The sequence below is a fragment of the Arachis hypogaea genome, chromosome 20, assembly GCF_003086295.3.
Source record: "Arachis hypogaea cultivar Tifrunner chromosome 20, arahy.Tifrunner.gnm2.J5K5, whole genome shotgun sequence".
In the NCBI taxonomy this organism is placed as follows: Eukaryota; Viridiplantae; Streptophyta; class Magnoliopsida; order Fabales; family Fabaceae; genus Arachis; species Arachis hypogaea.
The window spans coordinates 61126251-61138732 of NC_092055.1; the positions used below are offsets into that span (position 1 = coordinate 61126251).

The following is a 12482-nucleotide window of genomic DNA, read 5'->3' on the forward strand; positions in this document are numbered from 1 at the left end:
ATCTCAATTCCTGCAATTGGAGCAAACAACTTTGAGCTTAAGCCTCAATTAGTTTCTCTAATGCAGCAGAATTGCAAGTTTCATGGACTTCCAATGGAAGATCCGCATCAGGTTTTAGCTGAATTCTTACAAATCTGTGACACTGTCAAGACCAATGGAGTTGATCCCGAGGTCTACAAGCTTATGCTTTTCCCTTTTGCTGTAAGAGACAGAGCTAGAACATGGTTGGATTCACAACCTAAGGATAGCCTGAACTCTTGGGATAAGCTGGTCAGTGCTTTTCTGGCCAAATTCTTTCCACCTCAAAAGATGAGCAAGCTTAGAGTGGAAATCCAAACCTTCAGACAGAAGGAAGGAGAATCCCTCTATGAAGCTTGGGAAAGATATAAGCAACTGATCAAAAGGTGTCCTACTAACATGCTTTCAGAATGAAGCATCATATGTATATTCTATGATGGTCTGTCTGAGTTGTTAAAAATGTCATTGGATCATTCTGCAGGAGGATCTCTTCTTCTAAAAATACTGTCGAAGCTCAGGAACTCATTGAAATAGTTGCAAATAACCAGTTCATGTACACCTCTGATAGGAATCCTGTGAACAATAGGATGCCTCAGAAGAAGGGAGTTCTTGAATATGAAACTCTGAATGCCATATTGGCTCAGAAAAAAATATTGACTTAGCAAGTCAATATGATTTCTCAGAGTCTGAATGGATTGCAAGCTGCATCCAATAGTACTAAAGAAGCATCTTCTGAAGAAGAAGCTTATGATCCTGAGAACCCTGCAATGGCAGAGGTGAATTACATGGGAGAACTCTATGGAAACACCTATAATCCTTCATGGAGAAATCATCCAAATCTCTCATGGAAGGACCAACAGAAGTCTCAACAAGGCTTCAATAATAATGGTGGAAGAAATAGGTTTAGCAATAGCAAACCTTTTCCATCATCTTCTCAGCAACAGACAAAGAATTCTGAATAGAGACATTCTGGCATGGCAACCATGGTCTCTGATATATCCAAGACCACACTAAGTTTTTTGAATGAAACAAGGTCCTCCATTAGAAATTTGGAGGCACAGGTGGGTCAGCTGAGTAAGAAGATTACTGAAACTTCTCCCAGTACTCTCCCAAGCAATACAGAAAAAAATCCCAAGAGAGAGTGCAAGGCCATAACAATGACCAACATGGCCAAACCTGAAGAGAGTGAGGAGGATGTGAGTCCGAGTGAGAAAAGCCTCATGGGACGTCCTCTGGACAGAAAGGAGTTTCCCTTTGAGGAACCAAAAGAATCTGAGGCTCATACAGAAACCCTAAAGATTCCATTGAACTTCCCTCTGCCATTCATGAGCTCTGATGAATATTCTTCCTCTAAAGAAGATGAAGATACCATTGAAGAGCATGTTGCTAAATATCTAGGAGAAATCATGAAGCTGAATGCCCAGTTATTTGGTACTGAGACTTGGGAGGATGAACCCCCCTTGTTCACCAATGAACTGAGTGCATTAATGAGGCAGACATTACCTCGGAAGAAACCGGATCCCGAAAAATTCTTCATACCCTGTACCATAGGCACTATGACCTTTAAAAAGGCTCTGTGTGACCTGGGGTCAGGGATAAACCTCATGCCACTCTCTGTAATGGAGAAACTGCGAATCTTCGAGGTGCAAGCTGCAAGAATCTCACTAGAGATGGTAGACAAATCCATAAAACAGGCTTATGGACTAGTAGAGGAGGTGCTAGTGAAGGTTGAAATCCTTTACATCCCTGCTGATTTCATAATCCTAGACACTGGGAAGGATGGGGATGAATCCATCATCCTTGGCAGACCCTTCCTAGCCACAGCAAAAGCTGTGATTGATGTTGACAGAGGAGAGTTGGTCCTTCAGTTGAATGAGGACTACCTTATATTCAAGACTCTAGGTTCTCCTTCTGTAACCATGGAGAGGAAGCATGAAAAGCTTCTCTCAATACAGAGTCAAACAAAACCCCCACATTCAAACTCTAAGTTTGGTGTTGGGAGGCCACAACCAAATCTAAGTTTGGTGTTGAGAAGCCCCAACCTTGCTCTGATTATCTGTGAGGCTCCATGACGGCTCACTGTCAAGCTATTAACATTAAAGAAGTGCTTGTTGGGAGGCAACCCAATGTTATTTAATCATATCTATTTATTTTCCATTGCTATTTTATGTTTTCTCTAGGTTGATGATCATGTGAAGTCATAAAAATAACTAAAAAATCAAAAATAGAATGAAAAACAGCGTAAAAAAATAGCTCACCCTGGAGGAAGAACTTGCTGGCATTTAAACGCCAGTAAGAAGCATCAGACTGGCATTTAACGCCAGAAAGAAGCATCAAGCTGGCGTTTAACGCTAGAAATAGGCACCAGATTGGTGTTTAACGCCAAAAATAGGAGAAAAGCTGGCGTTAAATGCCAAAAACATGCAGCAACCTGGCGTTTAACGCCAGAAGTGCACTCTAAGGGCATTTTGCACGCCTAAAAGGAGCAGGGATGCTGAATCCTTGACCCCTCAGGATCTGTGGACCCCACAGGATCCCCACCTACCCCACATCTTCTTCTCTCCTCTTCACACCCTTTCATAACACTCTTCCCCAAATACCCTTCACCAATCACATCCATAACTCTTCCCCAAATACCCTTCACCACTCACATCCATCCACTCTTCCCCAAAAACCTCACCTACCTCCAAATTTAAAATCCTTTCCCTCCCAAACCCAACCCTAATACACGAAACCTAAACCTTCCCCCACCCCTATATAAACCCCTTAACTCTACCTCAATTTCACACATTACAAACACTTCTTTCCCCCCTTGGCTGAATACACACTTCCCCTCCATCTCCTCCATTTTCTTCTTCTACTACTATTTTCCTTCTTCTTTTGCTCGAGGACGAGCAAACATTTTAAGTTTGGTGTGGTAAAAGCATTGCTTTTTGTTTTTCCATAACCATTAATGGCACCTAAGGCCAGAGAAACCTCAAGAAAGAGTAAAGGGAAGGCAATTGCTTCCACCTCTGAGTCATGGAAGATGGAGAGATTCATCTCAAAGGTCTATCAAGACCACTTCTATGAAGTTGTGGCCAAGAAGAAGGTGATCCCTGAGGTCCCTTTCAAGCTCAAAAGGAGTGAGTATCCGGAGATCCGACATGAGATTAGAAGAAGAGGATGAGAAGTTCTCTCCAATCCTATTCAACAAGTCGGGATCTTAATGGTTCAAGAGTTCTATGCAAACGCATGGATCACTAAGAACCATGATCAAAGTATGAACCCGAATCCAAAGAATTGGTTTACAATGGTTCGGGGGAAATACATAGATTTCAGTCCAAAAAACGTAAGGTTGGCATTTAACTTGCCAATGATGCAAGAAAACGCACGCCCCTACACTAGAAGGGTCAACTTTGATCAAAAGTTGGACCAAGTCCTCATAGACATATGTGAGGAAGGAGCTCAATGGAAAATTGACTCAAGAGGCAAGCCGGTTCAACTAAGAAGGCATGACCTCAAGCCAGTGGCTAGGGGATTGTTGGAGTTCATCCAACGCTCAATCATTCCCACTAACAACCGGTCTGAAGTTACTATAGACCGGGCCATCATGATCCATAGTATCATGATTGGGGAGGAAGTGGAAGTTCATGACATTATACCTCAAGAACTCTACAAGGTGGCTGATGAGTCCTCCACTTTAGCAAGGTTAGCCTTCCCTCACCTCATTTGTCACCTCTGCAATTCGGCTGGAATTGTCATAGAGGGAGACATCCTCATTGAAGAGGACAATCCCATCACTATAAAAAGGATGGAGCAAACAAGAGAGCCCACTCATGGACCTCAACAAGAACATGAGGAAATTCCTTATCATGAAATCCCTGAGATGCCTCAAGGGATGCACTTTCCTCCACAAAACTATTGGGAGCAAATTAACACCTCCCTAGGAGAATTAAGTTCCAACATAGGACAACTAAGGGTAGAGCACCAAGAGCACTCCATCATTCTCCATGAGATTAGAGAAGATCAAAGAGCCATGAGGGAGGAGCAACAAAGGCAAGGAAGAGACATAGAGGAGTGATGAGCGGATAATTTATACGCTTTTTGGCATTGTTTTTAGTATGTTTTTAGTAGGATCTAGTTACTTTTATTGTTTTTAGTGGGATATTTTTATTAGTTTTTATGTTAAATTCACATTTCTGGACTTTACTATGAGTTTGTGTGTTTTTCTGTGATTTCAGGTATTTTCTGACTGAAATTTAGGGACTTGAGCAAAAATCAGATTCAGAGGTAGAAGAAGGACTGCTGATGATGTTGGATTCTGACCTCCCTGCACTCAAAGTGTATTTTCTGGAGCTACAGAACTCAACATGGCGCGCTTCCAATTGCGTTGGAAAGTAGACATCCAGGACTTTCCAGCAATATATAATAGTCCATACTTTGGCCGAGTTTAGACGACGCAAAAGGGCGTTGAACGCTAGTTCTACGCTGCAATCTAGAGTTAAACGCCAGAAACACGTCACAAACTAGAGTTGAACGCCAGAAACACGTTATAAACTGGCGTTCAACTCCAAGAATGACCTCTCCACGTGTAAACTTCAAGCTCAGCCCAAGCACACACCAAGTGGGCCCCGAAAGTGGATTTATGCATCAATTACTTACTTCTGTAAACCCTAGTAACTAGTTTAGTATAAATAGGACTTTTTACTATTGTATAGGAATCTTTGATCAATTCTATGCTATCTTAGACTTTCATGGGGGCTGGCCATTCGGCCATGCCTGGACCATTATCACTTATGTATTTTCAAATGGTAGAGTTTCTGCACTCCATAGATTAAGGTGTGGAGCTCTGCTGTTCCTCATGATTTAATGCAAAGTACTACTGTTTTATATTCAATTCAACTTATTCCGCTTCTAAGATATCCATTCACACCCAAGAACATGATGAATGTCATGATTATGTGACGCTCATCATCATTCTCACTTATGAACGCGTGCTTGACAAACTCTTCCGTTCTACATGCAAACAAGCTAGAATGAATATCTCTTAAATATCTAATACAGGGGACCGAGTCCGAGTTATTAGTATCTTCGTGGTATAAGTTAGAACCCATGGATGGCCATTCCTGAGATCCGGAAAGTCTAAACCTTGTCTGTGGTATTCCGAGTAGGATCTGGGAAGGGATGGCTGTGACGAACTTCAAACTCGCGAGTGCTGGGCGTAGTGACAGACGCAAAAGGAGGGTGAACCCTATTCCAGCATGATTGAGAACCTCCAAATGATTAGCCATGCCGTGACAGAGCATTTGGACCATTTTCACAAGAGAGGATGGGATGTAGCCATTGACAATGGTGATGCCCTTACAGAAAGCTTGCCATGGAAAGGGGTAAGACTGATTGGATGAAGACAGCGGGAAAACAGAGGTTCAGAGGAACGAAAGCATCTCTATACGCTTATCTGAAATTCTCATCAATGAATTACATAAGTATTTCTATCTTTATTTTCTGTTTATTTATTATTATTATTTCAAAAATACTATAACCATTTGATATCCGCCTAACTGAGATTTACAAGATGACCAAAGCTTACTTCATACCAACAATCTCCGTGGGATCGACCCTTACTCACGTAAGGTTTTATTACTTGGACGACCCAGTGCACTTGCTGGTTAGTTGTGTGAAGTTTGTGAAGTTATGTTTGGACCATGGTATTGTGCACCAGTTTGTTGGCGCCATTGCCAGGGAGAGAACGAACAACAAATTTTACAACCTGAGTAACAATTTCGCATACCAAGGAGCTCAAGAACACCATTGGTTCTTCAAGAGGAAGCAGACACCACCCTCACTAAGGTGGACCCGTTCCTTAATCTCCTTGTTCTTATTTTTCTATTTTTCAGTTTTTGAGCCTTATGTTTTATTTATGTTTGTGCCTTTACTACATTATCATTAGTGTTTAAGTGTTTATGTCTTGAAGCTATGAATGTCTTATGAATCCATCACCTCTCTTAAATGAAAAATGTTCTAAAAACAAAAGAACAAGAAGTACATGATTTCGAATTCATCCTTGAAATTAGTTTAATTATTTTGATGTGGTGACAATACTTTTTGTTTTCTGAATAAATGCTTGAACAGTGCATATGTCTTTTGAATTTGTTGTTTATGAATGTTAAAATTGTTGGCTCTTGAAAGAATGATGAAAAAGGAGAAATGTTATTTGATAATCTAAAAAATCATAAAATGATTCTTGAAGCAAGAAAAAGCAGTAAAAAATCAAAAGCTTGCGAAAAAAAATGTGAAAAAAAAAAGAAAAAAAGAGAAAGAAAAAAGAAAAAGCAAGAAGAAAAAGCCAAGAGCTCTTTAAACTAAAAGGCAAGAGCAAAAAGCCAGTAACCCTTTAAACTAAAAGGCAAGGGTAAAAAGGATCCAAGGCTTTGAGCATTAATGGATAGGAGGGCCCAAAGGGATAAAATCATGGCCTAAGCGGCTAAACCAAGCTGTCTCTAACCATGTGCTTGGGGCATGAGGGTGTCAACTTAAAAGCTTGAGACTGAGCGGTCAAAGTCGTGATCCAAAGCAAAAAAGAGTGTGCCTAAGAACCCTGGACACCTCTAATTGGGGACTCTAGCAAAGCTGAGTCACAATCTGAAAAGGTTCACCCAGTTATGTGTCTGTGGCATTTATGTATCCGGTGGTAATAATGGAAAACAAAGTGCTTAGGGCCACGGCCAAGACTCATAAAGTAGCTGTGTTCAAGAATGAACATACTGAACTAGGAGAATCAATAACACTATCTAAATTCTGAGTTCCTATAGAAGCCAATCATTCTGAACTGAAAAGGATAAAGTGAGATGCCAAAACTGTTCGGAGGCAAAAAGCTACTAGTCCCGCTCATCTAATTGGAGCTAAGTTTCATTGATATTTTGGAATTTATAGAATATTCTTTTCTTTTTATCCTATTTAATTTTTAGTTGCTTAGGGACAAGCAACAATTTAAGTTTGGTATTGTGATGAGCGGATAATTTATACGCCTTTTGGCATTGTTTTTAAGTAGTTTTTAATATGATTTGATTAGTTTTTAGTATATTTTTATTAGTTTTTAAATAAAAATCACATTTCTGGACTTTACTATGAGTTTTTGTGTTTTTCTGTGATTTCAGGTAATTTCTGGCTGAAATTGAGCGACTTGAGCAAAAATCTGATTCAGAGGCTGAAGAAGGACTGCAGATGCTGTTGGATTCTGACCTCCCTGCACTCGAAATGAATTTTCTGGAGCTATGAAACCCAATTGGCGCGCTCTTAATTGCGTTAGAAAGTAGACATCCAGGGCTTTCTAGCAATATATAATAGTTCATACTTTTCCCGAGTTTTGACGATGCAAACTGGCGTTCAAACGCCAACTTCCTGCTCTATTCTGAAGTTAAACGCCAGAAATAGGTTGCAAACCAGATTTAATCGCCAGAAATAGGCTACAACCTGGCGTTTAACTCCAAAAAGAGTATCTACACATGAAAGCTCAATGCTCAGCCCAAGCACACACCAAATGGGCCCGGAAGTGGATTTCTGCATCAATTACTTATTTTCTGTAAGCCAAGCTACTAGTTTAGTATAAAAACTACTTTTAGTGATTTATTTCAGTCTTTTTTGACCGATCTTTGTATCACTTTTGATCATTGAACATGTTTATGGGACTGGCCATTCGGCCATGCCTGGACCACTTTCACTTATGTAATTTTCAACGGTGGAGTTTCTACACCTTATAGATTAAGATGTGGAGCTCTACTGCTCCTCATGAATTAATGCGAAGTACTATTATTTTTCTATTCAATTCAAGCTTATTCATATTCTAAGATATTCGCTTGCACTTCAACATGATGAATATGATGATCCGTGACACTCATCATTATTCTCAACCTATGAACGAGTGCCTAACAACCACTTCCGTTCTACCTTAGATCGAGCGTGTATCTCTTAGCCTCCATTCCGAAAAATCAGAGTCTTCGTGGTATAAGCTAGAATTATTGGTGGCCATTCCTGAGATCCGGAAAGTCTAAACCTTGTCTATGGTATTCTGAGTAGGATCTAGGAAGGGATGACTGTGACGAGCTTCAAACTCGCGACTGTTGGGCGTAGTGACGGACGCAAAAGGATCAATGAATCCTATACCAACATGATCGAGAACCAACAGATGATTAGCTGTGTGGTGACAGCGCATTTGGACCATTTTCACTGAGAGGATGGGAAGTAGCCATTGACAACGGTGATGCCCAACATAAAGCTTGCCATGGAAAGGAGTATGAATGATTGAATGAAGACAGTAGGAAAGCAGAGATTCAGAAGGAGCAAAGCATCTCCATACGCTTATCTGAAATTCTCACCAATGAATTACATAAGTATTTCTATCCTATTTAATATTTTAATTATATTTTAATTATCAATCCTCCGTAACCATTTGAATCTGCCTGACTGAGATTTACAAGATGACCATAGCTTGCTTCAAGCCGAAAATCTCCGTGGGATCGACCCTTACTCACGTAAGGTTTATTACTTGGACGACCCAGTGCACTTGCTGGTTAGTTGTGCGAAGTTATGAAGAAGAAGTGAGATTATGAACGTCTGTACCAAGTTTTTGGCGCCATTGCTGGAGAATGAATAATCACAATTTCGTGCACCAAACTCCTGTGCCCTCCTTTTGATGGAGTTATCTTGCACTTGTTTTCCTTCCATTGACTTCTTGGTGATTGGGTGCTCGACTGGGATGAACTCATCTACTCCCATCTTCACCCCAGCATCTTTACATAGCAGAGAGATTAAGCTTAGGTAAGCCAATTTGGCTTCAGTGGAGTTCTTATTTGCAATTGTGTAGATCTCACAAGAAATCAGATGATGAATCTCCACTTCGTTTCCCAGCATAATGCAATAAATCATCACTGCTCTTTTGACAGTGACCTCAGAGCGGTTGCTAGTCGGTAGTATAGAATGCCCAATGAAGTCCAGCCAGCCCCTAGCGATTGGTTTGAGATCTCCTCTCTTGAGTTAGTTTAGGACACCTTTTGAGTTGGTTATCCACTTGGCTCCAGAGAGGCATATGTCCTCTAGAACTTGGTCCAACTGTTTATCTATTCTCACCATTCTCCTATTAAAGGATTCTGGATCATCTTGTAGTTGAGGTAGCTTGAAGACCTCTCTTATTTTGTCAAGGTGGAAGTAAATAATCATCCCTCTGACCATAGTTCGAAAGGTATGGAAGGTAGTTCCATTCATTCTCTGCTTATCTGTTAGCCACAGATTTGAGTAGAATTCCTGAACCATGTTTCTTCCCACCTTTGTCTCAGGATTAGCTAGAATTTCTCAGCCTCTGTTTCGAATCTGCTCTTGGATCTCCGAATATTCGTCTTCTTTAAGATCAAATTTAACTTCCGGGATCACTGACCTCAGACCCATTATTTTGTGGTAATAGTCTGCATGTTCTTTGGTTAAGAACCTCTCTTGATTCCAAAGTGGCTTTGGAGTAATCTCTTTCTTGCCTCTTGAAGTGGTTTGTTTTCCCTTAGGATCCATGATCTTAATGAGTCTTAGCTTGGGGATCACAGAAAAACACACCAAACTTAGAGGTTTGCTTGTCCTCAAGCAAAAGAAAGGAAAGGAGAGGAATAGGAGGAGAGTCAAATTTGAGTTGTGGAGGAGAGGGGGTGGCCGAACGTGTATTTAAAAGTGGAGGGGTGGGGTTTCGAAAATTTTGAAAAAGATATGATAAAAAGATATGATTGGTAAAAAAAATGAATCATGATATGAAAAAGATGAGATTTTAAAATTCAAAAGATATGAAAAAGATATAAAGAAGTTAAATCTGAAAATTTCTTGATGCATCTAAGAATTAAAAGAAGATATGATGAGTTCGAAAAGATTTAGAGAGGAATTGAAAAGATAAATGAGTTTTTAAAAAAGATTTGGAAAGGATTTGAATGAAAATTGAAAAGGGATTTAGAAAATTATGAAATTTTTGAAAATTGAGTGTGAGTGATGAAAATTTGTAACATGTTTATGCAGAAAATTATGAATTAAAACATGAAAGTTTGAAAAAATTTGAAGTGGAAACAAAATCTCCTCCCCCTACCTTTTCTGGCGTTAAATGCCCAAAAAGGTATCCATTCTGGCATTTAACGCCCATTTGATGCTCCTTTTGGGCGTTTAACGCCCAGCCAGGTACCCTGGCTGGCGTTAAACGCCAGAAATCCTTTGTCACTGGGCATTTTTCTGAATGCCCAGGATGCTGTAATTCTGGCATTAAACGCCCAGAATGGTACACATTCTGGCTTTTATCACCCATAATGGTATCTTTCAAGATAATGTTTGACTCTCTGTCCATTAACAATGAACTTCTTGTCAGAGTCAGCATCCTGAAGCTCTACATATCCATATGGTGACACACTTGTGATCACATATAGTCCTCTCCACCGGGATTTTAATTTCCCAGGGAACAACCTGAGCCTAGAGTTAAATAGCAGAACCTTCTGTCTTGGCTCAAAGACTCTGGATGACAGTTTCTTGTCATGCCACCTTTTTGCTTTCTCTTTGTAAGATTTTGCATTTTCGAAAGCATTTAGTCTGAATTCCTCTATCTCATTCAACTGGAGTAATCTTTTCTCTCCAGCTAACTTGGCATCAAGGTTTAAGAATCTGGTTGCCCAGTAGGCCTTGTGTTCCAGTTTCACTGGCAGGTGATAGGCTTTTCCATACACAAGCTGGTATGGAGAGGTCCCTATAGGAGTTTTGAATGCAGTTCTGTATGCCCATAGAGCATCATCCAGACTCCTTGCCCAATCCTTTCTACAGGTACTTACAGTTCATTCCAGGATTCATTTTAGTTCTCTAGTTAAGACTTAAGCCTGCCCATTTGTCTATGGATGATATGGAGTTGCCACTTTGTGGTTAATTCCATATCGGATCAGAGCAGAGTCAAACTGTTTATTGCAGAAATGAGTCCCTCCATCACTGATTAGTATTCTAGGGACGACAAATCTGCTGAAGATTTGCTTCTGGAGGAACTTCAGCACTGTCTTAGTATCATTAGTGGGTGTGGCAATTGCCTCTACCCATTTGGATACATAGTCTACTGCCACCGGAATGTAAGTGTTTGAGTATGATGGTGGGAAAGGCCCCATGAAATCAATACCCCATACATCAAACAACTCAATCTCTAAAATCCCTTGCTGAGGCATGGCGTAACCATGAGGTAGATTACCAGCTCTCTGGCAACTGTCACAGTTACGTACAAACTCTCAGGAGTCTTTATAGAGGGTAGGCCAGTAGAAGCCACATTGGAGAACTTTTGTGGCTGTTCGCTCACCTCCGAAATGTCCTCCATATTGTCATCCATGGCAATGCCATAGGATCTTCTGTGCCTCTTCTCTAGGCACGCATCTGCGGATCATTCTGTCTGCACATCTCTTAAAGAGATATGGTTCATCCTACAAGTAGTACTTTGCATCAGAAATTAATTTTTCGTTTGCTGTCTACTGTACTCTTTAGGTATGAATCTCACAGCCTTATAGTTTGCAATGTCTGTAAACCATGGTATTTTCTGAATGGTAAAGAGTTGCTCATCCAGAAAGGTCTCAGAGATCTCAGTAGGAGGGAGGGACGCCCCTGCTACTGGTTCTATCCAGGACAGGTGATCAGCTACCTGGTTCTCTGTCCCTTTTCTGTCTCTTATTTCTATATCAAACTCTTGCATAAGCAACACCCATCTTATGAGCCTGGGTTTTGAATCCTGCTTTGTGAGTAGATATTTGATAGCAGCATGGTCAGTATACACAATCATTTTTTATCCTACTAAATAGGATCTAAACTTGTCAATGGCATAAACCACTGCAAGAAGCTCTTTTTCTGTGGTTGTGAAATTCTTCTGTGCGTCATTTAGAACATGGCTGGCATAGTAAATGACGTGCAGAAGCTTGTTATGCCTTTGTCCCAATACTACACCAATAGCATGGTCATTGGCATCACACATTAATTCGAATGGTGATGTCCAGTCTGGTGCAGAAATGACAGGTGCTGTGACCAACTTAGCCTTCAGAGTCTCAAAGGCCTGCAAATACTCTGTGTCAAAGACAAATGGTGTATCAGCAGCTAGCAGATTACTCAGAGGTTTTGCGATTCTTGAAAAATCCTTTATAAACCTCCTGTAGAATCCTGCATGTCCCAGAAAGCTTCTGATTGCCTTAACATTGGTGGGCGGTGGTAATTTTTTAATTACCTCTACCTTAGCTTGATCCACCTCTATTCCTTTGTTCGAAATTTTATGCCCAAGGACAATTCCTTCAGTCACCATAAAGTGACATTTTTCCCAGTTTAAAACCAGGTTAGTCTCTTGGCACCTTTTTAGAACAAGTGCTAGATGATCAAGACAGGAGCTGAATGAGTCTCCAAATACTGAGAAGTCATCCATGAAGACTTCTAGAAATTTTTCCACCATATCAGAG

General features: G+C 40.5%; 1 non-coding gene across 1 annotated transcript; it reads right to left on the reverse strand.

Annotated features, from left to right (window-relative positions):
* Positions 1-315: 315 nt before the first annotated feature.
* Positions 316-423, reverse strand: LOC112788014 (small nucleolar RNA R71). Its single transcript, XR_003195394.1, has one exon. It is a non-coding gene; the product is annotated as a small nucleolar RNA R71 (small nucleolar RNA).
* Between the last annotated feature and the right edge of the window lie 12059 nt (positions 424-12482).